We start from the raw sequence: 27,462 nt of genomic DNA, 5'->3' as shown, positions 1-27,462 counted from the left end.
GCGGCGCGCATGCGCCACGGCGCTCCCCGAGCCGGGCGAGCCGCGGCTTCCGCCCAGGCTGGCGGCGGACGGCGCCCTCGGCGGGCGGGAGCGGGAACGGGAGCGGGAGCGGGAACGGGAGCGGGAACGGGAACGGGAGCGGGAGCGGGAACGGGAACGGGAGCGGGAGCGGGAGCGGGAACGGGAGCGGGAACGGGAGCGGGAGCGGGAGCGGGAGCGGGAACGGGAGCGGGAGCGGGAACGGGAGCGGGAACGGGAACGGGAGCGGGAGCGGGAGCGGGAGCGGGAACGGGAGCGGGAGCGGGAGCGGGAGCGGGAACGGGAACGGGAGCGGGAGCGGGAGCGGGAGCGGGAACGGGAGCGGGAGCGGGAACGGGAGCGGGAGCGGGAGCGGGAGCGGGAACGGGAGCGGGAGCGGGAACGGGAACGGGAGCGGGAGCGGGAACGGGAACGGGAGCGGGAGCGGGCCGGGAGAGCCCCTCGGGAGCGCCCCTCCGCCGGGCGCCGCCTTCCTAAGGCTGCTGTTGCTGCAGGTCAAAGCCGCTGTGAAAGTCCAGTGCACTGCTGCCTGGGCTAGCGCTTCTCTAAAGTTCTTACAGTCACCACAGGCAAATGCGAATGAAAAGCAGGATCTTTCACCAAAGACTGCATCCACCTTTCAGCAGCTTGGAACAGAGTCTTGCTTCTTATAATTAGATTTTAATGTTAGGACGCTTGATTACAAGCATAACCCTTAATGTTACTTAGCAGGAATTCTTAGTTTCTTTCCTTGTCACTTTCTTCTTTGCTCCTTTCAAGTAGTCTCTTCCTTTCTGATGTTGCAACAAGACCTTACAGACTTTGTACTTGGGAACTTCCACTCATCAAATCCATAAATCTACACATCTAAGAGTCAGTGCAATAATCCCTTCAGCAAATAGTTTTAACAGACTTGTAACCTCTCTTACAGATAAAAGGTAAGGGTCTTGCTTTCCTGCTGAGGTGACCGTGGCCATTCAGAGAGACGACAAAGGCTCAGCAGAAAGTCAGTCCCTCATGAAACAGGTGTCTCCTCCTCTTCTTCTGCTCTTTCTATCAAACTACAAACTGCTGTAGGATGGCACAGGTTCCTAAAAAAGGCTTCCCAGCCTGGCAATCCCTGCAAGTGCAGCAATCTTAATCACTGGCTGGTGCGTAGGTCTACCCAGAGCTCTTCCCCATGTGCCTGTGCAGATGTATACAGCCAAATTTGATTGAATAATAATAATTTCATAGTTTTGAATTGTGGGACCGAATATGGTAATAAAGTTCTGTATTTTGTCTCTTCTGAAGCTGCCCAGTAAGAGTTGATGGGCTACTTGGGGCTCCCCATATGCTGCTTGTGAGGCCAGAATCAGGATGTTGCAAGAGTGAAATGGATGGTCAGGGGATTACCAAAAGTTACTTCTGAAAATGAGTTGATGTGTGAGGAGTGCCCTGAAAAATTGCTGGTGCTGAATTACCCCTAAGATATCAGCTAGGCAAGGGAGATGGCAGTTTTTGAACCAATTTCACAAGGTGTCCTAAAAGCAAAATGTTGCTGTATTTAATCCACTAGACAAGGGGGAATACTTCCAATGAATTGGACACACCCTTTTTGTCACCCTGTTCTGTTGAGAGTTTTAAAGTTCTTCTAAAAGTTTCAATGCCTTCTGATATTTACATATTTCACCTGAATTTTCTCACACATGTTCATGTAAATAATTATTGTTTGCCTTCTTTTTTGTGGGTGGAGAGAATTGATTGACTATTAGTTTGACCAGTGTGATTGGAGAGGTGGCAGTTTTCACCCTCCAATCCACTGTCAGTTTTGCCATTGTATATACACTGGAGTCAGAAAATAAAGTTTGCTTTTTCTTCTTTTTTTCTTTCCTTTTACATCTAGCCTGCTTCTATGAGTTATTTCGTGTCATAGTGTGACACCCTTTTATCTTTTTTTTTTTTTCTTGTGTGTTTGCCTGTGTGTCCTCTGGACACTGGATTATTTTTTTCAATTTCTTTTCAAACTGTAAATAATCTGGTTTGTGTTTTTGTTTTTGTTTTGTTTTTTTCCAAATGAAGTACTGCTGTCTCTTGTGGAGATTTGTTGAATCCTTGCTTCTGCATTCTGAATGCTCCATGTGTTTGCCAGTCCACTCAGCCCTTCCAGGCAAGGAGAAGTTGAGAGTCCAGTTTTGTGTGGTACAAACAGCATAACTTCACAGAAGAGAAGTCTGAAGGGGACATAGACAAAGGTGGTTGGGGCTTGTAAGAGTTTAAACCTAAGAAAGGATTTACATTAAGGCTGCCTGACCCCTGAACTTAGGAGGTAAAACTGTTTGCTCTGTGATCCTCACATAGACACAAGACAAGCAGCAGGATCAGACTTGGAACATGAACTTGGTTTTCAGCCAGGCCAACAGTTTAGAGCCACTGCTGTACTAAACTTGAACTACTGATGTGCCAATGGCACTGCATGCTCATCTCCCATTCCAGGAGCCATGCATGTAGGTGGTGGTGGGGTTGGGTTACACCTGTCAGGGTCTGAAGCTTCCTCACCACTTACAGTGGCCTTCCTGAGTTCTTGCCCAGATTGTGCTGTTTGGATTTCCACAGTGCAGGACATGCTGAATCTCAATGTTTTAGCCAGACAATTGGAAGTGCACTCAGCCTCCTTCCTGCAGGAATACAGGACTCAGCTGAAATGCCTACATGAGCCTTGTTTTTCAGGAAGAGGCTTTGTGACCTTCTATAGCAGGAAAGAGGCAGCACTGACCTCAAGGCAGTGGTGAAGGATGATTTTTCCCTGGGAAGAATGTCCCATTTCTCGAGGAAGGCCTGTGAGTAACAGAGATAATTCAGGCAGTGTAGCTGATGCAGCACAGGGACAGATAAAACATGTGTGCAAAGGCCATATTTTAGACCTTGGTGGTAGTGCTTCAATTTGCTTCTGCATCACAAGTGAGTCTTCATGAGCCAGGAGAGTGTTTGAAAGGTGTTAGGTTGGCACTTGGCAGCAGCAAAGGGCTCTGAATATCATTCTCCACCTTCCACATTTCTGGATCAGTATAATCCCAGCAGACAGCAGTTGTTCTGTGTTGGATTTCCTGGCTCAGTGCCGTAGGCTGCTGTAACTTACATTGGACCGAAGTATTTACAACAAGCCCTAAGGGTGCATAGGTTGGGTTTTAGGTATGGGACAAAGTGGTCTATGATGTGGCAGTGCAAAGGTTGGGATAACTGCTGTGCTAAGTGGTGAGGGCTTGAATTGATAGCCACTCCTTAGGCCTAGGGAGCAGGAGTTGATGTCTAGCATGGTAACAAGGAAGCTAAAGCTTAGCATAATACTGAAAAGATTTGAAATGGGTCATCTTCTTAACATCTGAGTGAGGCCTTGGAGAAGACAATCTGTGTTGAGCTAGCAGTGTGGTGGAGTCTACAGAAAAACTAGGGATCATGCAAAAGGTTTTGTTATTTTGTAGATTTTTTTCATCAATTCTGTCCTTTGCTTCGACAGAGGAATTTCTACAGCTGACATGAGTTGTCTGGGCTTTCAGTCACTCGGAATTCTCAGTGTCTTCTTTGTCTGTTGCAGCTGAAGGACACTAAATTGAGATTGGATGACTGGGTGCTAGATAAGAAGGGGGGAAAAAAGGAGATTGGGAACCCAAGAGTGGAACAGCAAGGAATGTGTGGGAACCAATACAGCCCTCTGCATAAGGTGATATCCATTAATGACCTCATAGATGGCAATATCATTACAAATGCTTATGGTTTATGTTTCAGCAGATTTGGTAGCTTCTCCCAAAGTGACATAATGGAGATCTTTGACTCTGAAACTGCAGTTGACAGTTGAATCCAAATTACGGCTTCAAAACACTGAAGTTGGCTACAGTCCACTTAATTTCTGTAATAGCCTAAGGCAGCTTTTAATAATTGACCTCATTTTCACAGAATCAAAATAATTTAGGTTGAAAGGGACATCAGGACATCATCTGGTCCAGCCACCTGCTCAACATACAAATTAGTCTACTTTTATTATATTAAAATAAACAAAAAATCAATTTCAAGAAAATAATGAGTATTACCAATTGCTTTCAGCCTACAGTTTGACATTGATGAGTGGTGGGGAGTCTGGATTTGTAGGGGGAAACATTTTGGTAATCTTAAGAGCAGGTATTATTATTGTGAGATGTGTGCCTAGCTTTTAGATCTGGGGAACCAAACAAGATTGTAATTATCTTCCACACAGCACAGACAGAATTATTAATCACTACTCTCATGTGGCCAAATCTATGCCCATATGACTCCAGTGACACTCCAGCTGGGGCTTTGGACACAGTGAGTTGTCTGGTGGTGTGAGAACACAATAAAGTAGCACACTGCTTAGTTCACAAATAGGACCTTGCATTAAATTTACAGGGCTAAAAGCTTAGAAAATGCTGTATTTCACTACTAAGTAGAAGGTACTTTTTTGCAGAAACTTAGTCTGTCATTTATGGAAACACTTTTCAGGAGAGAAATTCATTTTCACCTGGAAGGATTTCAAGAGAAGCTGTTAAATCAGTAATTTTTCCATATAGACGTTCACTAAGTAGAGAAAGAACACAAATAGAGAGAAATTAACTCCTGCATATACTTCATTTCCTTCTGCTGCCTTCCTACATATTCAGGCTCATTATATCCCTGTGGCAACTCCGAAAGATATATAAATAGAAGAGAAATTCTAAATTAACCAACTGCATATGTTTGTCCCCACTTTTAATTCTGCAGTCACATTGAAAAGTGCATTCCACAGTTTGTATTTTCCCTTTTCTATTCTTGTCCCTTACCCATGCCATTCTTCCTTGCAAGTTCTTTCTGCACACATGTTGCAGGCATTCATCGCCTTGTCATTTGGAGTGGCACACATCTCTAAAAATGTTGCTGTCTGCAACCTCTTTTTGGGAAAGCCATCATGGGTTCCCTTGTAGGCAGTGAAGCCCCGAAGGCAGCTCAGCGGACCAGATGCAGGTTGGACTAGGTTGAACTGTGCTCTGAAAACCTTTGCTAGGTCTCCATGGCTTGTAAAAGGAATGCAGGGAGCTGTCCTCACCTGCAGAGATCTGTGTGGCAGTTTCCTGTATGTGGTGATGAGTGTGGCTTTACCAGGTTGCTCAGTGTCCTTAATCTGTTCACCTTATGTACGCAGGGTCAGCCTCTAAAGATGCCCTCAGTGATGGAGACATCATTCCTGGGAGGGACAGTTCACTCATGTAGCTGCAGTCTCTGGTGGCTCTCTGAGCTCTCTGCACTACACACAAAGCTAGGCAGCAGCATGTGACTACTGATTTCCTTTAATCAGAGAGCACTGCTGGGACTACAGCGTCCCAATGGAATTGCATTAGAGGTTTCCTCTCTAAGTACTGCGCCTTTCAGGATTGCTTTCCAACAGCACTCTGAACGGTCTAAGTGGGGAAGGGAGTTTGAGCAAGCAGTCAGTCATCAATAGCATCCTGCTCTTAAGCCAAGGTAACGACGGCTGGTTTGAGTGTGCCTTCATTTCCCCCAAGTGCATGCAGGTCTGCTCCCTGAATGCAGGTATGTATACGTGTGCAATTGCCCTCGTCATGTGCAGCCAAGCCAGAAGAACAGCATGTTTATAGAAACTGTCCTTAAGAGCGATTGCCTCTTGAAGGAGTAGAGCCCATATAAGAGAAGTGGGACTGTCTCCAGCCAGCCCTGGGAGACGATGCTGAGAGCATATTGAAAAGCTGTCTTAAGCAAAAGCTTGCCAGTTTAACAACTCTGTTCACTGTTCCTATTGCACAGTGGGCTCTTTGACGCAATAGAAAGAACTGCCTTTTTTTTTTTTTTTTTTTTTTTTTGCTTCCTCTTAAATCCGCCTGGCCAATTTAAAGCTTGTGGATATTTCTTCCCCCTCGGGGAAAGCTTATGTGAGGATTTTCTTTTTTAACAGTTCATTCCGTGAAACCATTTTTTTTCCTTGTTTGCTGTTAGAAAATGTTGGAGCTGAACATAAGGCTTTCACTGCAGGTCAGTGACTGAACTCTTGACCAAAGCATTTAACATTTGAGTGTTGCTTTAGTAAGCACTGTCGTTTTGGAGGAAAAAGCAAGTTAATAAGGTTGTATCGTGTGAGTCCATGTGTGCCTACTACTGGAATAGGAATCTTTTTACATCTCCAGTGTCCGAGTTCTGTGTAGATGAATTTACAGTTGTTCTTTTGTAGACAAATGTACTGAATTAATATTTTAGTGAGAATGAGGTAATATCAGTTAAGTCTATATTATCTAATTCCTGAATGTCTACTCCCATAAAATTCAATAAATCATACTGTGAATTTCAAATGTATAAAGTTCTTATCTTTTTATTTTGCAAGGATTATATTTTTGAGTTTTAATATTTAATTTCTTTTTTATTTCTTTTCTGCACACTTTATTAGGAAGTGTGTTATTCCTGGGCACATGCTGTCTGAAGGAAAGGTAGTTATTTGCTATTTTGTATTTCTTCTTAGCTTGCTATCAAGGGAACTAAGAAAGGATGTAGGCATATTGTTAATGTCTCTCTTCAAGCTGTATTTGAGGTAAGGCAATTTTTTATTCTTGTCTCTGAAGTTAGAATATGAAGTAGATGCAGTATTTCTTTTCTTTATAGTTACTAAGATTATCCTGTTGCTATTTGTTTTTCTTATTGATAAAATTTGTTTATACTTGTCATAAAACTGTTCCTTGTCTATGTGAGACTTAAAATCCTCTATTTTTATTTCAACAATATCTACTACATATCTGTATGTTCCTATGAGCTTGTATTCTCTGGGTCAATGAAAGATCATTTTTTGTAATTGCTTTGGTTTTTTCCTCTATGCTTATCACATTGTGTGGGAGTGAGTGGATTTCTTGCCCTGGGTGGGCAATTCTTATGCAAACTTTGTAAAACTGAGTTTCAAATTGTTTCCACTGTGAATCACTTTCCTTGTAAGAGGATGACTTTTATGGTAATGTTTAACTAGAATAGACTTGTTTTCAAACATATACAATGTACTTTTTGTGTATTCTTTTTTAAGAGCAGTCGAAATAAAATAGTTATTCATATCAAGCTGTTTACTTCCTTGTCTACTTAATGTTGCTTCTTACAGGAAGTATATAGCTTTAAAAGGTTGAATCATTATTTATGTGCATCAGAATAGCTGAAAGGTGTCACTGCAACATTGCCCAATGCAACTGCATTGAAAATAGATTTGTGTGGGAAACCAGTATTGGTGGGCTATGATTAGTGCATGGGGAATTAGAAAATACTATTTCTTGTTCATATTTCTTTTCAAGCAATTTAAGAGCTTGCCATTCAAGGGATGTTATTTTTTCTTTTCTGTATCAAGGTTACAGTTTTTATAAGTCAAGATTTTTGCTCATGTTTTCTATAGTTTTCTCATTATTTAAATCAATCCATCTGAATACTTGGGGCATCCCTTACAAGGGGAGTCTGCATCTTTTAAGGGAGACATGCTGTACTGCACTTTTGATTCACCAAAGTGTTTTAAATCTATCTTGTTTGGCTCCTCACATCTCTGAAGCTGTTTACTGTTTGAATTCCACCTAGTGATAGCTCCATTCAGAAGTATCCTTTAACAGTTTGTCCAGAAGTTTTGGTGGTTTTTTTTTTTTTGGTTTTTTGTTTGTTTGTTTGTTTGTTTGTTTTTTGGTTTTTGGGGTTTTTTTGTGGTTGTTTTTGTTTTTGTTTTTGTTTTTTTTTACTTGGGATGGGGTAAGGAATGATAGAGGGCAGAGTTACAAAGTTGCAGTAAACTATTTTTCATTTTATAGAACAAAGGTATTTACCACTATAAGCACTTACAATACTCAAATGAGTAAATTAATTCTAAGATGTTTTAAAACCCATTGAGGCTTAACTTTCTTTAATCAACATTACACCAAATCTTACTATTTTTTGTCATCTTATTTTTTGGAGATATGAATCCATATCCTGTCACAGTGCAAATACACACTTTATGTCTGCAACCTGTTTTCTACTCTCAAAAAAAAACTTCCCTTATTCCCAATTCTTAAAGTTATCTCAAGTTGAATGTTCCTTAAAAAAACTTAAAATTAGCAGTATAATAAACTAATATAGTGTTTATATAACAGGTTTTCTGAACCTTTTTCTGAAAAAATAAGTTAGAATCTCTGATTCACCATCACTGGCATAGGGTGTATTGGGTTCCCCTCTTTCCCTTCTGATTTCTGGTTTGTGAGGTAGCCAGTACTGCTTTTCAAATACAATCTTATTAGAATTCCACCATGATGTGTTGACATTTCTATGGACATTGCCAGAAAACATGAATGGGGAAAGAGGGTAAGTGATGTGGGTGGCTTGGTGTGTTCTTTGGGATCTTTGGAGTTGATGCAATATCTTACTGGATTCCATCCTTCTTGCTTTCCAAGAGTTACTGGAAGATGGTTTTTTTTCCCTGATGTTTGGGGAGTCAGCCTTCTACCTAGTCAATTTAACAGAGCTCATGGCTTGCTGTATTTCTCCTTCCATGCCCCAGGCTGGGTTCCTCTTAACTGGGTGCTTGTTTTCATACCCTTGTGACCTGGTCTGTGTCTTGCCAAGGAAAGGCTAGTTAGTCTAAACTATGCACAAGTCAAGACAGGTTACGAGGAAATGCACTATGAACTTTTGTTTGTAACAGTTAAAATCAGCAATGCACTTAGAAACAATTATGAAATATATAGACAAAAAACATAAGGCAAAAATGCTCAATCTATTTACACCTAGCTTCTATTTTCTTTCGCCTTGTCCTGCTGACTTGACCCTTTTCTGACAAATTTTTTTTGTTTGCATGCAGCTTACCTTTCAGGTCATATCTACAGGAGAAAGCCTGCTCACAAGCCTCCATCAGTTAGTTACCCTCTGGTGAGAGAAAGCTCTGTCACATCACATCTTTGTCCGCACCAACATACCTCAGGTCATTTTCTGATTCTTGAAGAAACTCTCATTTTTTTATTCAGTTACGCTACAAAAGTTTTCGGACAGTGAAGTGTTAATCTTTCATCCCCAGTTGTTTAATTTGTGTCTACCCAGATAAGATGTCATCATTGTCCTTAATGGTTTCCTTGTTAGAGACTGACAGACACCTTCACTAGTGTATGTGTTATATTCTTATACTCGACTGGTTAGTCAAAATAGGAGTAAATGTCTTCAGCTCCCTTTGGGACTTAATTTTCAGAAAAAATGTCTTCATGGTGAGATGTATTCTCAATGAGTAAATTAACACATTCAATGTTGTGCAGAGCTCTGTCTTTCTTCTGACATGGAGACAGAAAGTTGTCAGAAGATAGCAGAGAGCTATGTGGATTTTTGATTTTTTTGTTTTGTTAAGGTAACTCAGTTTTAGAGTAGTTACAGTTCTGGATTCTGTTTTCAGGTTCATCATCAACAGGTTTATGTGTTTTAGGCTAAACTGTACTATGCTAGCCCAGTTTCATGCCAATGTGAATGTTCTTAAGAGTACATAGCACATTGTTACATTAGTACATTGCACATGAGGTCATTGTTTAAAGATCATCTAGTTCCAATCCCCCTGCCATAGGCAAGTACACCTTCCACTAGATCATGCTGCATTGCTTTGATAACAGAGAAATGTTATTTGGTCAGTTGGACATGAGCATCATCTTCCTAAAGTAACAGAACAGTGATAGAAACTTACTGAAGTTAAATTCCCAGAACTCTTTTTTCATTTTTCCTCTCTATTGTGTGTCTAACAGTGGTTTGGCAATTTACTGGCAAGAAGACATGGAACAATATGCACTCCAGCAACCTTAGAACAGTATGTAGATACCCCTGGGAATTGTTTCGACGGGAGATGGTTGAGGCAGCAAGAGGTTTCTGGCTTGCTATTTCTTAAAAGAATTTTTTTTTATAGCTCCGGCTATAAATAGTTGACAGTTCTTAAATTGAATAATCCAAGCTTCCTTTCCAGGATAAGAAACTGGATCAAGATTTTCAAAGCCAAAAGTCTGCAGCCCAATATATCTATTAATCATCTGCTTATAATTTTGCTCAGATTTTGAGGCAATTCTCTTATTGTTCTTGTTTTGTGTATGGTGAAAAGACTCACACGGAATCTTGCCAGTGGGCCAGTGGCAGAACCAAAAGGGGGACCTATATGTCCTGTATTTAAGGACAGAGTTTTTCCTACTAGATTATCTTTTATTGTGTACCCACATTTAGAAATTAGAATCACTTAGTTTTCAAACCAGCTGAACAATCTGTAACTCCAACTGGTTTACTAAGAGATAATTTCTTTTGGAAATTGGCTTAACAAAAAATTACAGGCCAAAATGTTCAAACCACATGAGTGATTGGCTATCCAAAGGCTTCCCAGGCACATGCACCAAGGTAGAGAGCTTCAAAGAGTTTCATGTTACCCAGACCAGTACTGACAGTCAGTGGTTTGTGTTGCATTCACATCTTTTGCTGGGATGTGAATGGTACAGGTTAAGGAGATGTTATGTCACCTGTGCTGCCATTCCTGCTACCAAGGTGGTACTTCAGCTACATCTGGGAGCGCAGAATGTTTCAGTCTTAAAAGTTGGATTTTAATGCTTGTATAATTTTAAGATTTTTTTCCAGCACTTTCCCCTGTGAATTGATTTAATAGAAGGTAGTTATAAAAGTTCTGGGCATGATCATAACAGAGTTAGACAGAGCTACATGTGCCAGGGATCAATGGTAATCACTCAGTGAACTAAGTGGCTTCCAGTTTTGAAGGGTGCATTTGGTTTATTTTTATTTTTTAGCTTTTGTAGCCAGTCACACAACCCCTAACAGGACAATTAGATTTCAACTTGTCCAGACCAGAGTATGTCTATATTTGAGTTCTTTGCATTCATGTGTCCTACAACTGATATTTTCATTAGCATTTACAATGACCACATACATACCGACTTTCTTCACAGAGGGAAACTTTGAGGTGTATTGATTTTGAAAGGAGGAGCTTTACATCAAATAGTCTTTGCCATGTGTGCTTTTAATGTGGAGCCAGTATTTTAGAAAAGCATTCCTCTTCAGTTAGAATAGTCTGAAAATAGAAGTAACAGTTCTGAAACACCCTTTGTACACTTTGTATTATTTTATTTGTGAGAAAGTGTAGTCTCTTGATTTCAGGGAAGAGATTTTAAATAAATATTAGGAAAACTTGTAAAAAGTTATTAGCAAAATATAAAGTGGTGTGTATTGTGAATCATGTTACCTGCACCACTTTTTTCTCATCATTCTACTATTAAGTAAAAAAACTGTCTGAATATGTAACACATCATAACGTTACCTCTAATCCTAGCAAATTTAAACAGAAATATTTTAGATTAATGAACTTACTGTGAAAGTAGTGGTTGCTAACTTAAAAATTGATACAGAGATTTGTTTGAGCCACAGGGATAGAAAACATGCCACTGATCTTTCAATTTGCAGGATAGTGTAAGGTGATTTATGAGATAAAAGTCAGTGGAGAAGTTTTCTGATGCTTAATTGAACCATGTATATAAATTTATGAATTAGTAAGCTATCCAAAAATATAGCAGCTTTCTCTGAAAATTGTTCAGGAAATGAAAAGCACTTACATAATGTTAAAGGAATGAAAGGAAAATTTCTTAGCATTAGAGAAAGGAAAATAAAGCTTCACTCTAAAATCCTTCGGAACTAACTACACTAAGAAACTAGATCTTTGCAAATGTAAGGTAATGCAAATCTGTTTTGAGGGCACATCTCAGAACCCCTTAAAAGTATTGTTATGAATTGGTGGCCTTAGTTTTCAGATGGGGACAAAAAAAGTTTAGAATTCAATGTCTGTGAATGCTTGCATTTGTCCAGTGTGGTTTAGCCTTCATTTTTTTTCCTTGCTGTTGGATTTGCCTTTTGCTATGACAGCCAGGTGGAAGAAGCTGACGAAGGTTGCTGTTACATACCTTCTTTGCCAGCAATTCCATGGAGTGGCAGGAGAAACAGAGCTATATGGGGCATGTGGATGTGCCCTGTACGCCCGCTGCAGGAGTATGTGGGAAGCAGAGCACATCCATTTCACCAAAGCACCTCTTATACTGGAGTGCTGGTTCTTCCTGGTTAGCACAGGTGGGCAAGTGAGCCATGTCCAAGGAAAACGTAAGCTTTTTTTAGAGATTTTACAGATGTATGTGACAGAATTTTTCCAGTAAACTCAGGGCCATAATTTTCTTACTTTATTTGCAGTTCCTCTGCTTGAGTTGAAAACGGGCTCATCTGGTGGTAAAGCTTTTTGGTTTTCCTAGGGTACTTGTCCATTTCTCATACTCAGATTTGAATCTTTTGGTCTATTAACTACTACTAAGGTCAAAGCTTCAGAGCCCAAGTGAAAAAACTTGTCTGGCAACTACTTAGTAATCTTGTAAATCTATTAAACATCAGGAGCAAGAGACACAAAGGTGTGGATTAGAGTTATGAATTATAATTTAAAATAAAATCTCAATTTTACCTCTTTCCTAGGAGAAAGAAGCCTGTAAAATGCATTTGAAAAGGCTTTGTATCTCTGTTGGAACCCTCTGGCATTTTACTGAAGTAATCTTCATTTGTTTTCTAACCTCCATCACTGATTTCAAGGATTTTTCACTTGTTTAATATTACACTGTGATTTCACTTTCATGCAACTTCAGCATGCCCTTTATGTGGGTCACATATGCCTCGTCCTCCTCTATAATGGTCTAGGATTTCTAATTATTTCCATATTCATGGAGCTCAGTCACCACACAGCCAATTGAAACAGGCAGGCTGCTCAATGTCTTTTCCACTCCAGGAGTAATTTAATCAGGGAGTGACTGCATTATTTTGTCAGAGAGCTGAACTGTGCGTGCCAGGTGATCTGCAGCGGAGAACAGCATCATTATTAAAAGGCTTAGACCTTCCATGCCATTTGTGCTTCTCCGACTTGTAGTGCAGCTAACGGTACTGTCCTGATGTTTTTTCTCATATGCATGATTCAAATGTAGTCAGAGGAGGTAGAAAAGAGGATGGGTGAATCAGGGGATTGTATTTATACTGCATGAGACTGAGTTTCAAAGATGTTGCGTCCTGTGAGATCCTTCATCACTGCTGCATTTGTTTTACAGAAGTGCTGGTACTCACAGAGCAGATAAAGTATATTTCTTTAGTTTCCTTCTGAAGTTCCAACCTATAGTTACAAAATCTTACATGGAAATTTGATATTGGTACATCCCCACATAAATATTTCAACTTTCATAAAGCAGCAAAGGAGAGATTTGCTTTCATAAAGCAGCAAAGGAGAGATTTGGGGGAAAAGTCATCTGGAAGTCCTTGCATCCATTATAATTTTCATCTGGGCTGATTAATGTGCTTGTACAACCAGAGGGAATAGGTAAGCCTTGGCTGTCACAGGTACCTTAGATCTATGAGGATTTTCTTCCATTGGGAAGAGCTAAATGGATGTCCCTTGCTATCAAAGGGAGTCCAAGGGAAGGGTAAGCTCTTTTCCAGAGTAACCAAGGAAAGACAGAAAGTATGAGTGAGGCAGATCACCAAGTGCTGGTGTCAAAAACAGCTGTGCTATGTCAATTTCTTGCTGCTGGTGACTGTTATTTAGACGAATGTCAGGTACAGATGACAACAACATTTTTCTTTGGAGTCCCTGGGCTGGATTACAAGCTTGTGGGCATGATTTCATGATGGAAGAATGGCACAGGTGAGATGAAAATTGCTTTGGGAGTGCCACTGCAAAACTGTCCTAAATACCCTTTCAATCTGATATTCTATGATTATATGATTGCTCAGTAAAACTTTTCTGCTGTTTCTTTTAGGAGTTGTATTTTCACTTTTATATTGTCTTTGAAAAAAAAATAGAGATTGAAAAAATCTATGGATTCAAATAATTAGAATCAAATTTTATCCAATTCCTCCCAGCTGAGTACAGGCCATCATTAAGGTTATTGATGATAAAATCATTTGACTCTTAAAGAAGTCTGTCTAACTGATTCTTGAACCTTCACAGTGGCATGTTAAAAGCTTTTACATTGGCCTAGACTTCTTTAGTTTCTTGGTTTCCTCACTGCAGCTGCCATGGGCATCTTCAGTCTGGGCACGTTTTCCCCCTCCTATCTGAAGTAAATATTTTCCAATTAATATCTATGATAACGTACTCGTGGAGAGAGACAAACTCCCACCTTCCCACCTTCCGGAGGTGATATTCTGATATAGAGGTGAATTCTGATCTTTCACCTTGAGATCCTAGATCTGACATCTAGGAATTGATCAGGACTATCTTCCAGACCAGTTTCCAGACTCTTTTGCCTTTGGAAAGATACTGGAACCTGCATGCGGTAACCTAGAAAGTACAATAGTGTTTGGAAAGTTCTGATGTACTGCACGCTAATCACCTCAATGCACTGAGAGCTTTTGCTCTTTCTTACAGTGTTCTTTTGTTTTTACTCCATGGGCTTTCTTCAAGAGAGGACTTATTTCCCTAGGTGAAGGCTGTAGTGTACTTTTGCCTCCTGTAGGATACAACTTCTGAGCTGTTGGTCCTCAGCTTATGATACACACTTCCTATTAAACTTTTGGTCTTTCTCATCAAACTGATGTGTATGATCAGTAGCAGTTCAAGGCAAACATTTCAGATCTCTTAGGACTGAAACAACAAAGCCAAGCCAAAAAAGTGTTACCAACACTTTTTATATTGCACAGGGCAATTTCCATTCAGCTATACCTATTTCTTGGCTTTGATATTACATATTTTTCTTAATTTTGATCTCTTTTTAATTTTTTATCCTCTTTCATCTTGCTGGTGATCCAGATTAAAATGAATTTCCTTGAATTTCTCAAGATTGCATCAAGGTAGAGGAGAAGAATTTCTAAATTGCACTGTTGTTTTTCAGATCAGAAAGCAACTATGACATGAAAACTTATCAATAGAGATCTGTTGCAATTCACAGAAGAAAAAACAGCTGATGTCTTTGTGTTGTGATACCTATGCCAAAATTAAGGCCTGAGTCTGCATTTGATTCCACATAAACTGCAGCTAGAATTGGATTTTTGACAGCCTCCCAAGCTAAAACTGACATGGAGGTGCTTTTGATTTTACAAGTTCTGAAATAGCTGTTTTAAAATTAATCCCAAGAAGGCTGAGGTGATACAGGAGGTAACACAGAAATTAAAAGTTTCTGTCTTTCCCAGTGTATTATTCATCAATCCTAGGATACCAAACTGGGCTGCAGTATCACCAATCTGATATATTGACACATTGTCAATACTGCACCTCTGTGTTCCCATCTATTGAATAATCCTATTTAATGCACAGAAATATCAATTTATACTGAACTCTGGTCGGTCCCAGTAATTGAATTTTGACTCCTGCTGAGACAAGACAGCAACTGTATGTTGTTATTATGTTTCTGCCTTTTTGGTGCTTCATACTTTGTGTCCTCATACCTCTCTCCAGAACACAGTCCCTTATGCTGAATATCTGCTTTGGTCCAGGTTTTCACTAAGTGGACAGCCTCCCTCTTAGGCTGGCCTAAATTGTGATGTACTTACCACAATAATTTTCAACTTTCCTCAGGTATTTCACTATGTGCAGTGCTGGCAGCCTGAACTTGATGTCTCTTTCCAGAGTTCATTTGATTTCTCCTATTTTTTCCTCTGTCTTGATGTCTGATTAGTTTGATACAGTTTACATAACTGTATTGTGATGTTAACTGCTTATCTCTGAGCAATCCAAGACATGCAGACCGATATTGGATTTTCAGTGGAATAGTAACTGGGGAAGAGGTCTGGTTTGTCTTCATAAATATATTCAGATATATTCAGTCTTCACAGATATATTCAGAACCTATATTATCATACATTATTTGTGCAAGGATAGGCTGAAAAGCTTCTGAAAGATGGAAAACAAGAATCAGTTCCTATGAAGTGATGTTGGGGTGCTTGGCAAGCAGTGTAGATATGTGCCATGGCCCTGAGCTTCCACATGGTAGAAGGAAACACAGGCTGACAGAGATCACAGAAGTTAGACTGATAACCTATAAGGAACTGGCAAGATCCTCTTCAGTTTCTGCAGAGGAATCTGGGTGCAAGCTTTTTAGAGATGTTTATTGGTCTCTGTCTCAGGAGCTCGGTTTGGAGTCCAGAGTGCTGAGCTGAGGTGTGCTTTTGGTCAGAGAGCAAGCGCAAATTTTTGCCAGAAATTTCCTCAGAAAATGATTATTCCATATGGTTTGTGGGAGATATCTAGGCTATGTTTTGACCTTATATTTCAGGCTCTGTTACTGCTTACCATGGCAATGGGAACATAAGTGGGGAAATGCTGGTTGTAAATAAGCACTGATACCTCTGATTCAACTGCATCATGACACAGGTGACTAGGATTGTCTGAGATGCAGAGCTATGGGCCTGGGGAGGGAGGCAGTCAAAAAAGTGTATGGGGAGGCAGAAAGCCACATAGAAATTCCTTCCTGTGGTCAGAGAGAAGCACTAAACTTTCTAAGATGAAGATATGTGGGGATGTGTCCTTTCTGACTCCTTTTTTCCTGCCCTGTTTTATAAGTTCCAGTAAACAAATAAAATATGTTCTCTTTTTGATGTAGCTTGGCTGAGTCACTACATTTCATAACAGTCAGAGGTGCCCAGAAAGTTTGTTGTAGCTGGATTCAGGCCTATTGGACTCGCTCAGATAAATATACTTGGTAGAAAGAAGAGTATTAAGAGCTTTCTAACCCAGTCTACCTTTGGGAAGATCAAAAGCTGGTAGAGGCTGCACAGAGAAAATAGGAGAGCAAATTGAGCGAGGGTCCCTGTGCACTCATCACTCCTTCCTTGGAAGAGGTGTGCTTCTCCTCCAGGCCTTGTTGAGCTCTCTAAGGCTTTCCTGATGTTCTCTGCAGATACGTGTGCCTTGAACATGTGGGGAGTTTTGTTGTTTTGTTGGGGTTTTTTTCCCAAACACAGTTCAGAATCCAGGCCAGCTGCTACAGCTGCTTCCTTTCAGCAAAACCACTTCAAACCACGTTGAGGTTTTGTAGCTCTTTGTAGCTGCAAACCTACTCACAGGCAATTTCCTCACATTACAAGGGTATTTTAGCAACATAGTAATTCTAAGTGGCTGCACAAATTCCCTCATCTTTTGTCTCCATTTGTTTACTCCTCACTTCTTTGTTCCAAACATTTTTTTCCACTCCTTTAGCAAAGCAAAGTGAGTCCTGTGCTCCAATAAGGGTATATTAATGCTGATGTGTTACAGTGAGCTCATGGGCACTCTATTTCCCCTGTCCCTGGGACCCTGTGACTCTGATCAAGATAAACCTGGACTCCTCCTTTCTGCCCCAACGGGGTTAGCAGAGAGCCAGGGAAGCCCACCCTGTCCAAAGTCTGTACAGACCCCTGACATTTCCTGTTCGTCCTCTTTTGCCCCGCTCTCCACATGGACACCACAGAATAAAGAGAGCTGAACCAACGTATACTGGGGTAAGAGCCTCTTTTGGAAATCTTTGCCATCTCCTGATATTCCTCCCCTCACAGCCTCGGGGGCTGTGTGAGGGGGGGAACATCACTGATGGAAGAGACTGGAGGAATGCCTGAGGACAGTACAATCCACAATTTAACCCAGTCCTTTCTGATTCCTAGGCTGAAAGTTTCAAGTTTAGGCAGAGTGGTTCTTGTTTTCACAACCATATGGCTTCTTTGCATGAATGTGGTCTGAGCATTAAGCATCAGCAATCAGAGCCTGCAAACAGCCTGATGCATTAGGAAATCTACTGTGCTGCTTGTTTACCTAGACTATAAATGTCACCTTGGCAAGTGTTCTCCTGTCTTGCATACACGGTTTGTAAGCTGATTGCTGAGTTTAAATGGCATCAGCTGGGTAATGAATTTTAAGGTTTGTGTTTCTGTTCTTTAGTGACCCTGTGCACATCACACGAAGGTGCAAAGCACCTCTGAAGCTCCTTTCAGATATTCAATCACAGTGTATGTGCTGAGCTAATCAAAGGTATTTGACATTTTGATATTGAATTGATGAACTACGGACTAAAAGAAATATTACTGTAATTTTCAATGAAGTCAGGGCATGGACTGGTCTAAGTAATGGCTCTGGTCAGATTGTCTACTTGCAATGTGCATTCAGTTACTACTGCTGAACTGATGTTTTGGACTGACAAAATGCTTTACAAAGAATCCGTACTGATTTATATTCAGTAGATAATACTGTTCTATGCCTTGAAAATATTTTTTTTTCCCTTTAAAAATGAAATTAAAACTTCCTCAATGAATCTTTATGACCTTGGTAATAATTTAGATATTCCATTTAGGTGATACATAGATACCATAGATACTCTTTGCATTTTTTTTCTGCTAAGCAATCTGGGAAATAAGACAAAACCAAAGTGTCCTGATCCCAAATCACAATGGTATTCTAGAATAAAAGGGAAAATTGTTGAGAACATTCCCGCTTATACGGGGGAAAGTAGCAAAAGTTAACTAAATGCATCCAGCTATGAGGCTTTAAAAATAATGTTCATGTTGTGTCTGCACCTTTGAAATCTACCAAGGATGCGTAAAATCAGGTGTGTGAAAATGTTTTTTTTCCATCACTACAGCTGATTTGCTTTTAGTAGGATATTACAATTGTAAATTCTTTCTCATTTGATTTCTCAGTAGTTACTGAAGTCAATAGTGTGACTTCCTCATGTTATCTGACAAGTATTAATAAAGTGTTGTGTCAGTGTTCCTGATTTTATGTTCCCTTGAATACAGAGTATTTTGTCTATGGCACAGGTTAGTATGTCTTGATGGTTTTTGGTTACTGTAGAACTAGTACTACACATTACATATGTTCCTTTTCTAGTATCATGTTATCTTTACCTTAACTCCTTGTAGAACTTCCTTTTTTTTCAAAGGAAAAAATATAGTGACCATCCCAGTAAGAACCTTTTAGTAAGATTTTTTTTTTTTTTGGTTACGTGTCCATATCTCTCTAATAAAATGCAAAGTTGAGCTCTACTTTAACAGTGAACTATCTCCTTTTAGCATCTCCTTTCAAGTAGTCTGTGCACTGTTTTAGTTGTGTGAGAAACCTTATCTAGATACCTCATTGCTACCCTGGTGAAAAAACCAGTGTGTCCTTTAGAAAGCCTCCTCAGTGTTCCCAGGCATGGATGCAGTGTTTCCAGCTGAGATTGATCAGGTGTTTATTACACCAGGAAATGGACGTGCTGGGCTCTTCAAAATTGTGTGCTTCTGGTGTAGAAAGTATTTAAACTGTACAACTGGGCTGTCTTCTGCAGGTGTGGTGGAAGCATTTTCTCATAATTTTGTGATTTTTTTTTCTGGTCAGCTTTGCAGACCGAAGTGGACCATGCCTGAGAACTGACCTGTCTAATGAGAATAGCCTGCATCTTGCAGTGTTGTGTCAAAGTGTGGGTTTGAACTGAAGGATGACTGTGTTTTGCCAGTGCTTTGGAGCCTGAGCAGTTGAACTTTATTTCTTTGTGAGCCATAAAATATGCTGCTAACAAATGCTCTGTTGCATGAGCCTCTAGTGCAGTGGGTACTCAGAGAAAGGTTAGATTGAGCTACACTGGAAAAGGAGGCTGCCTTAAAAAAAAGTCTTCCCACCCATTATATCTAGTTATCTTTAGTTTTGCTTTTGGCTGACACCAGGGACCCATATCTAGAGGGACTTCCATGTGCAGCATCTGAGGAAGCCACTCCCAGCTGCTCCTCTTGTCTCTCTTCAGGCTGGGAATCTTTTTCTGCCTGTGCTAATGGATATAGAAGGCCCATCCTACAACTGCCTGGGGGTTTTATGTGTAGCTGCACTTCTTAAACTGCAGTTTTCTGCTCATAATGGAGAATGTGCATGGAGGGAGTGAACTTCATGGGGCATCTCTTCTGGAAGTCAAGAAGGATTGTGTAGAGCCTCCACCCAGCAAATGGTGCATACATCAAAACAGTCATCCTGAGGGTGTGCCCTTCTTAAAAGAAGGAGGTGAAAAATGATGCTGTGAGATCACGGCAGGGATATTTACCTCACATTTGCTCTTCAAATTCCTCCTAGTGCTCCTGTGTGGCACACTCATGTGAAATTCCCTATCTGCCAACAAATGAGGAACATCACTGTGTAGCTGCAATATCTGCACAGTATTTAGTTTTAGACTCCTGATTTTAAAGGCTAGATGAGATTACAGAGTTCTAATTTCAAGGTATTTACCATTTTCTTACCCTTTTTCCTCTGGGCTGGAGTCACAGTTTGTACAATATTTAAGGTTTCCAGGCTGATTGCCAGCACTAATGCATTATTGCAGTACACCAGCCAAGTTGGTTCTGCCAGGGTCTCTGAAGTGGCCTGCACATCTGTAAGGGAGAAAGAAGAAGCTATGGGTCACCATCTGGTATTTGATGCCTTGCTGTCATACAGATTCATTGAGAGCCCAACTGGACCTGACTTCTACTGTGCAAAGTGTTGAACAGTAAGGAACACAATTGTTCTGGGAAAGTTTGCTGTGGAGAGATAGAAAATAGGTAGGCAATGCACCTAGAGAGCGTGCAAGGAGTGATAGGAAATTGTGTAGCTTTTATCTGGAGTAGACTCCACTGCTTGGGAGCCTGGACATTCTGAAGAGAATGCAGCAAGACCCCACATAGAGCAGTTGACTCTAACATCACTGATAATTATGGCATTATTTTCCTCTGGAAGTTGGGATTAAATTGCTTTATTTCTTTAACCATCTGTTTGAAATAGCTTCTTACTATCTTTTTTCTTTCATCCACAAATTACTTTTATATCAATATGCCACATTTTGCTATTCTAAGAGCTTCTCAAAGGCTTGCTATGTTTAGGCTTATAATAATGGATGTGTGCATGACTTCTCAGCTGGCAAGCAGCTTGTTAACTCAGACTGGTGCCTGGTTCTTGCATCTTTTTATACTTTGAGTCAACTGTATCTTTTTAGGTAGAATATCTGAAATAAAGTAGAAGTAGGTGTATAAAACTAAAGGGGAGGCCAAGAACATCTGATTTTCATTATATTCTTTCCCTTTTGTGCTGAGTGCATCTTGGGTGTGTTGAACTTGTCAGAGATACACTGAACTATTGCACTGTACAGGTTGGCTGAAGTCTTGTAATCCTGTAAAAGTAACTGAAGTTATAAATAAACTGTATAAACAGTAGGATACTGGATTAGTCTTACAGGGGGCAAGTCAGTTGTAAAAGCTATCAGGAGGGTTTCTACTCCCTAGCATGCTACCTTAGTTGAGTTGTGGTTTTCTGTAGTAATGAACACACTGTAATTTTGTAAAATAAGTTAATTGGCATTGTGTGATGATGGCTCTTCAGGTGATTAAGTTAGCCAGGTAAATTCTCTGGGTTCCCATCAGGAATGTGGGTAGATGGGAGTCCAGAAGACAATTCAGGAGTTAAGTGCAGGAGCCTGACCTTAGATAACGTAATAAATGAGATCTCTCAGCAGCATATTTCTTACAGTAAAAAAGGGAGAGTTCTGCCTGTGATTGTTGGCAAGATAATCATGTTCTTTGAACTTTCCAGTTATTTACATATAATATACTTTTCTTTGTCCTTTTTGACTACAACTTAATAGAATCAAGTGAAGTACTGATCAAGAAGAGAGAAGAGTAGCTATTGAAATTGGTTGTCCTCTTTCAGAAGTAGCTAAAAGCAGTACCTAAACATGTAATAGCATGCAACTTCTCTAACAAGGAGATGGGAAAATACCAATTTTAAAGCAATGGAAGTCAAAATCAGGGTAAAAATCCAGAGAGTAATGAAAGAAAGTAACATTTCCCAAACAGAGGAATTGTTTCTTGTGCAAAAGAGACATATATCTGCAAACAAACTTATGCTTAGGGAATAAATTGATCATCAAAATCACAATTTTATACTCAGGGAATAGATTGATCTTCAAAATCACAAGCATTAAAAATATTTCTTTGCTATACAAGATCTTATTTCACCTTACTTGGTATCCTCTAAGAGATGCAATGTAAACCATTACACAGGTGGCTGATGTCATCTGCTCTATCAGGCAGTTCTTCTTATCTATATTTTCCTTTAAGAACATAGAGATTTCCTACAGCTTCTTCAGTTTCAATGAGTTTTTGTCATGCTTTCAATGCAGTTTGTTGTCAAGGGTACATGCCACAGGAGAGAATTAAGCCACCACAATCCCCTGTCTGTGCACTAACATAGTGCTTAAATATTCTCCCTCTATGTGAATTTTGTTTAAAGCAGGTATGACTTGCTTTTTATCCACATGCTGATACCATTTGCTCATATTTCATTCTTTCCTGTAGGAACTTTCAGCTGCTGTTTAAAAACTAACATGTTCCAACAACAGTTACTTTCCTTCCTCTTTTAGACAAAAGACTGTTAAATTCTCTTGACATTTGTCCTTAAGATGCCAGTCCTGGAAATCTCTGCCTGTTATTTTGACTGCAGTGGGAAAAGGAGATGCTTTTACATCCATAGGAGAATGATTTTACTTTTAGGCACTAACAAACTATTTGTAGTGAGACTTTTCACTGCTGTTTCTAATAGCCCTTGTTGAACCCTTATTCTGTGATAACAGAACAACAGAGGGAAAGAAAGTAGGGGAGATGTAGGGAATTAAACTGAGTTAAGTTGCCACAAGTTTGTGCTGAAAATGGTATGATTTTAATATTCCACAGAGAACTGTGGAATATTAAAAGGAGGGAAAGGGAGAAAACTCTAAAGGCACAGCAGCAATTTATTCTTTTTGTTTCATTAGCTTACATAGCTGTGCCAGCACATATCCTAGCCAATCTTCGTTAAAATAAAAATAATGCTGTCATTTGCAGATACGTTTCCATGTGGAGAGAAACAAAGATTCAGTAGCATGAAGCTTCATCTCATAAGGAAATTTCTTTTCTTCAAGTATCCTGGTAGGCTATGAGATTACACTTTTTTCCCTATTCCTGTATTCTGAAAAACATTTCACTTAAGGAACAAAAATAAGCAGAAAACTGTTTTCTTAAAAAAAAAAAATAACTATCCTTAAAAAAAAAAAATTGTTTGCATCAACTTTGATACAAAGTGACATCAAACCAAGTCAGATACTTTCGTGGTACAATGAGGAAAAATGTTACAGAGTAAGATCATATTGTGTGCATTATTTCATAACTTCACATGAAGTGGTTTTGCTTTTGATTGAAGCCTGATGTTCTTTCAAGGGATAGGCTCTTTGGAACTTTTCAGGAAATGCTGAGCCAACTGCAGGGTGTACTTCACCTGTTTAACAAAAGGGGGAAAAAATAAAGCTCTTGTTGGTAAGGGAAACAGGCTTTACTTACGTCGTCAATCAGCTCTGTCTTAGAGAACCAGGATGCCCCTGTGTGAACTGTTAACATTTAATGTGTTCCTAGCTGAATGACTAGGTTTAAGAGCTATTGACAATATGCAATAACTGCAATTAAAATCTCCTTAATAAACTAGAGTTTTAATCCCAGATACCAATGCAGTCAATGAGGGAACTGAAATTTCTTAAGGACCAATGAGAAATTATGTTCATGGCTGTAATTTGGTATATCAGAGAGCTGTAAAATAGAATATCAGACTGCTTGTTTGAATTGAGGCATCTTACGAAGAAATTCAAAGATAGATTCAATTTTCAATATGATTTGAAGATCAGAGATGAAAACTTAACCAACGTGACTATGAGCAGGTATCTCATTAACACTTGAAAATGTGGCTTGGTTTACTCAACTAAATGATATAGAAATGTGAAGACATTTTTCATAAAATTCAAAGAATATTTTTTCTTGTGGCCGTTTGACCAAAAGCAGTTTTCTGTGGATCTATGTGCATTCTGACACCTTCAAAGATACAAAAACTGACAAAAATTTGAAGCCCTGTGATTTGTTAAGTTAAAACAAAGTAGTCATTCTCAGCCTATTGAAATATTTTATTTAAAAATAAATCTATATAACTGATAAAATATCATACAATGATAAACATCTTCATTCTGTTGAAATCAATTGACCTGAATGAAAGTTTGTAGACAGCTGTGGTTTTCAAGATAGTTCTTTAATTTTTGGTTGTCCCCGGGTTTGGGTTTTTTAAAATTCCTTTCTGGAGGAAGAATTCATGGTCAAGTGGATAGAAGACTGTATAATACTAAATATAAAAAAGCCTTCCTTTCTTTTAATCTCTGCCTAGATCTTTTCTGCAGACACTTTGCTGTGATTTATCTTTTCAAGTTCCCATAGTAAAAAATTACCTAGTATAATGATGGAGGTTAAGTCAGCAAAATTCAAGTATTATGTGAGCCCCAAATAAAAAAATGGAAAATATTTGGAAGCTTTTTCTGGAAAGAGAAAAACTGTTATACTGAAATAACTGAAAGAGCTTGTGCTTTTCAAAGAATTGCTAGGAGAAGGTTTCCTGGTGTATCAAGAAATGCTGGGCCTTTGACCAAAACCACGTATCCAAACAGTGGTGATGAATGAAACGAGACCTTGTGGCGTGTTGTTTCCGAGTAAGCACTAACCTGGAGCAGGAAGGAAATGGGGGCTGAATCAGGGCCCTGGCCTCTTCCTGTCCATCAGTGCAGACCAGACTGACAGGGAGATGCAGATCAGTGGAGCTTGGGGGTTGGTGCACAAGCTGTGAGAGCTGTTAATGCTGCATGTATTGGTATTCTGTGTGGAACCTGGGTAGCTTCTCTAATACTGAACCAGGTTGCAGTTTTTTTCTGGCTTCCTGATTATCAGTTTGTAGTCTGAAACTTGATTTTCTCCTGTAATGTAAACCACAGATGAAAAGTAATTTTGGTCAGCAAAATTAGTTCCTATCCTGCTAATTCTTGCTCAGCCTAGATAACCTATCTAATCCTTAACACTTTGACTTTCAAAATGTTTTTTTCTGTTGCCTCCTTTGCTCTTAATTATTTTATTTAAAGCTCTGTATTGATACCACACTACCCAGAAAATTTCATTTTAAGTACAAGGAGCTCAAAATTTAGGGCTCTGCATTGCTATAAGAATATAACATTAGACTTGTGGGAGCCAGATGTCTCTTCTCAGTTCCCACAAGCTGGACTCATGAGGGAGGAAACCTCTTCCCCTGCCAACTCTGCTGGAGTTAATGAAGTTCAAGTCCACATCTAGCTTGGTACAGAGCATTCTAGTTGCTGGATTTTTGGCAAGGAGAGGAAGACATAATCTCCAAGTCAGGCTGGATCATTCAAATATCTTAAAACTCTATTGCTATCTTACAGGGACCTTGATGGGATAGATACCTCCAGTCACTGTTAGTGTATTTTATCACCTCACAGCTTTTCTCAAATCAGGGGGCTTTCACTGCACTGTGCACTTATAGCTGAAGGGCTGAACTGGCAGCTAAACATATGAAAGGTTTTATAGCCTTGACTAAAGAAATCCTAGTTAAATACTAGAAGAGACACAAACTGCTTTCCAGCCTGCAGCTCACCTAGCAAGGCTTTCCTGTTTCTGAGCACAACTTAGCCATGCACAGATGAATGATGCTCTTGCTTACTTAGATAGGTGCTAAACCTTCCCTGAATCATGGCCTACATCACAGGTGTGCATACACTGGGCTTCAGATGTCACTGAAAGTCTGGCTGTGGTACTGTGTGATGTACATCTGGCAGAATCCTAGGGGTCCCTCACATAAAGTGACATTAATATGAACTTTGTACAAGAATATGTTTTAAGTAACAGTCATGAAGACGTGTCCAAACCAACAAGCATTCACAGAGTGTCCCCACATAGGTGTAGATCTCTTCAATTTTTCAGGCCTTGCTGCTGCTGACCTGAGTTACTTTCATAAAGCTGTGGACATCATCATTCTTTAAAGGAATGACTGTTCATTCCTGTGATGGCAATCAGTTTTCTTTTGCTTGTGTAAATCACTAGGGTGCATGTGTAAACATTTCAAAGTGAAATAACAGCATTTTTTCCCAAGTCCAGAATTAAATGGATATGCAAAATGTATCCCATTATTTGTTTTAATCAGGAAATACTAAAGGATTTTGTGTTTTATCCTTATTACTCTGATTCTAAGCTATTTCAGAAGCTGGTATAGACTGGTGTTAGCTGATTTGTGTAGATGAGATTAGTAAAAGCTGAGTTAGTCTCTCTGGAAGTTCTGCAGAGAAATTGTTGAATTAGATCATAAAATGAAGTAAATTAGAGTAGCTGTTCCCTAGCTGTAGCTTGTCCTTGTTTTGTTAGGTAACTTCCTACAAAAAAACCTGTTCTTAGCATGCTGCTATATTAGATGTTGTACAGCGCTCTTGCAGCATCATGTGATTGGAGAAAAATGCTCCTCTTTTACACATCTACAAAACAGAGATGGTACTCACCTAAATGAAATTAAAGTGACAGTCATGTTCAGAAGATGCTGATCTTCTAGATAAGTTGGACATCTCAGCTGTCCAGCCCTACCATCAATTTTTAGTTCTGGAAACTATGATAGTTTGCTAATTTGCCCTTAAAACACCAGGCTGAATTCCAGCTCAACTCCAAAGCATATTTCTTGTCTCCATTTTAGGAAAGTTCAAAACTTTTTTGGAGTAACTGGATTCCTAAAACTTCAGGCCACAGCCTTATAATAAGAAATGGATCTTCAGAGAAAAACCTTGTCTTTTTTTTTTTTTTTTCCCTTGCCAGTAGCATGGAGATGGTCTTGTGGGTCATAGCACCTCTGCATCAGCATTGCAAGTTTGTCATCTCTTCTCTGCATCTTCTCTTTGGAGCCTGACAAGGCATGGATCTGTCATGTCATTACTGGAGGAGGAACAGAGTGGTGGAAACTTGCAGGGAAATCCTGTGAAGGCTTTTGGAAGTGCCCTTTAGTACTCCCAGCTAATAGTTGCACTGAGGATGTGCAGGTTACACATCCATAGATCAGTGTGTTTAGCAGAGAAGGGTGGTGTGTTTTGGTTGTAAAGTGGCAGTCTGAATACCTCATACAAAAAATAGCATTCCTAATACAGACCCTTGCAATGGCTGGTTATTGAGCTCTGGAAAACTGCCAAGTCTTGCACAGATAACATTGTTCTGGGGCAGAGAAAGTAGTTTCAGGAGAGTTGTTGCAGTTACTTGAAGTAATGGGGTTTTTATCAGAAAAAAAATGTTATTGGTATGTGGAGATAATTTTAGGTGTTACACTGGTTCTTTTCAGATGTACTTAGAAATTAATTACTGTTTAACCTCTCTTTTTTTTTTTAATTTGAAACTAGTTTTATTAACAGTGGAGGAAGGAAAGCAACTGTTTTTTCACTCTTTTGTGTGCATACACATTGATAAACCCACACACAGAATAGGTATGCACTGGGAGGACCAAGGGACCACAATACTCCTTTTGAGTGCTTTATCTAAAACAGAAACAATGATACTGTAGAATAAATGATTATTACTGGATGTCTACTGTAA

At 39.6% G+C, this 27,462-nt stretch overlaps 1 protein-coding gene across 3 annotated transcripts in view; it reads left to right on the top strand.

Annotated features, from left to right (window-relative positions):
• Positions 1 to 5,870: 5,870 nt before the first annotated feature.
• Positions 5,871 to 27,462, top strand: part of CSGALNACT1 (chondroitin sulfate N-acetylgalactosaminyltransferase 1) — a 41,745-nt gene continuing 20,153 nt past the window's right edge. Inside the window, exons 1-3 of one of the 3 annotated variants that reach the window (XM_021532623.3) lie at positions 5,871 to 6,033; positions 6,515 to 6,583; positions 22,867 to 22,950. The gene's annotated coding sequence lies outside the window, so the exon portion shown is untranslated. Of the gene's footprint in view, positions 6,125 to 6,514; positions 6,584 to 22,866; positions 22,951 to 27,462 lie in introns of all 3 variants that reach the window. The other 2 variants (XM_077782948.1, XM_031504711.2) reach the window with 2 other exon arrangements.

The sequence above is a fragment of the Lonchura striata genome, chromosome 4, assembly GCF_046129695.1.
Source record: "Lonchura striata isolate bLonStr1 chromosome 4, bLonStr1.mat, whole genome shotgun sequence".
NCBI lineage: Eukaryota > Metazoa > Chordata > Aves > Passeriformes > Estrildidae > Lonchura > Lonchura striata.
The sequence above is the reverse complement of the archived record's forward strand: the minus strand, read 5'-3'. Positions and strand labels throughout refer to the sequence as shown.